Source organism: Typha latifolia, chromosome 11 (genome assembly GCF_019914945.1).
Source record: "Typha latifolia isolate L0001 chromosome 11, TyphaL0001v2, whole genome shotgun sequence".
NCBI lineage: Eukaryota > Viridiplantae > Streptophyta > Magnoliopsida > Poales > Typhaceae > Typha > Typha latifolia.
Window position 1 is genome coordinate 4,994,892 of NC_133096.1, and position 2,182 is coordinate 4,997,073.

Below are 2,182 nucleotides of genomic sequence, written 5' to 3' on the forward strand. Positions count from 1 at the left end.
TATGAGAATGTCTTAAAATAGTTTCTTTTTTTTCTGTTTGACAAGAAGGTTGAGTGGTTTGTTTTGTTGAAATATTATACAAGGTCGCGTTTGAACGCTTTTACGAACGCTTGTATCAGGTTCACAAAAACAGAGAACGCAAAATGTGCATTCAAAAGTGATCAGGCGCGTTCGAACGATTGCATCGTGTTTGCACATACAGATAACGCCTTTTGTGCGTTCGAATGCGATCGGCTGGAATCTTCTAGAATTAGGGTTAATAATTATATTTTGGCTTATTGAATTCTTGCCTCTCTATCATCTATCTACCCTAATCTCCCTCCTCCCTCTTCACCAACCCACCACCTCTACCGTTGGTGAAACACCCACTTCCAAAAATTCACGTGTTCTTCACGTGGAGCATGTCCACGTGATTCCCACGTGATCAGTCAGTGAAATAATCTCACCAAGTATCTGAATAAGTCAAGAAATACCATAATAATCCAACAAATAATCCTGAATTATAATATCACGGGCCACAACAAGCCTCTAGGAATACAAGTCCATCACAAATTTGCTAAAATATAAATACCCTCGCAGGGGCTAAGTCCAACTGAAATGATAGAATAAACAAATACTAAAAATAAGGAATGAATCTGCTACTCCTCGATGTCTGCATCCTCTATAATCATCTTTGAAATATTTCCACCAAAAATGGCGGTGAGCACGGGGCCCAGCAAGTAAAATCTAATAATAACCTAAGAATATTACATGATAAGTAAAATGCAACTCATAACATGTCAGGGAAAAATGTACATTATGGCTTTTAATAGCTTTCATCATTATAGCTTATTTTACATAAAAATCCACATAAGAGTCGAGTCACAATAACATATCTCACATAGCATCATAAAAATCGAGGGGGACTAGTCAACTAGCAGTATTATCGCCCATACATGCCTGGCGACGCTGCATATGACCGGTTGTCTGTGGCCATCAGACTAAGGACCCCAGTCGTAGGCCCATCAACACCGTTCTAGTAATCATCGCACAGAACGAAATCATCACATACGGCTGATAAGAGCACACAGCTCAATAGACGCCCTGACCCTACGTCCTTGGGTACCGCTAGAACTACAATCCCTACCTCTCAATCATCTTTTCTAATATCATACTAGTCAAGTCTCCAACTAGGGTAGTGTAATCACCTGAATGCTCCACCTACTACCGACCTCAAGTGTAGGCATATGATACTATATAATATACACTCTACCCCTAACCCCGGGTTGAGTAGGTAAAAGGGCACTGCCTAACTGGGACTTGACTAATAGTGATACGTGCACGTGGTGCCATGACTTCTATTATTTATTTAACATAATCATCACAATAACAGATATTATAAACAAACATAGAGTCTATCATACATGTGCATTAAGTGATAAATAATACAAGTAAGAACTGACATGTAATTAAATGCAAATATGAGATGTCATATAAGTTTCATAAGTAAGAAAACGACATTTAACTATCACAGGTAAGATATGACATAAGCATGCATTTTTAAAGACTATTATAGAATTCTACTCGCCTGGGGTATTTTTGGAATCCGTCTTACTCTCCTAATCAGTCGGCTCTTCTTGAATTTCAAGATCCTTCCCGCACAATGCTGAATCTGACGATCGAGGTGAGGGGTTTTGGTTGGCTGCCGGCGCTCCGGTGACTCGCTGCCCGCGACGAAAACTTCGGCGGCTCGAGAGAGAAAAATGAGTAGGGAAAAGCGAAGAAGGGAAGATTCTGAAAAGAAGGAAACTCGAGGGGGAAATGAGTGGAGATTAAATAGAGAAGATATGGAGAGGGCAACGGAGTGGAGTTAACTCCACTCCGGCGCACTTCTCTCCCACCTCTCGCAACTGACCGCGAGAGGTGGGGGAGAGGGAAGAAGGAGTCAGCGCACGCGCCAAGCGCGTGCACTACGGTTAGGGTGCACACGCATGGCTCGTGCGCTTAATTATTATTTTTTTTTTAACGGGTGTTACAGTTGGCAAGGTCTCTCTTAACTTCTAATCTCCCTCATCTATCAAGTCCTCCCTCTTTCTTAGGATCTCGACCACTTCTTCTCCTTCGTCTTTATCCCTTAAACAACATCAACCATCCACCCTCATCTCCATTACCATCCATAACCCTAACATCCACTCCACTCGTC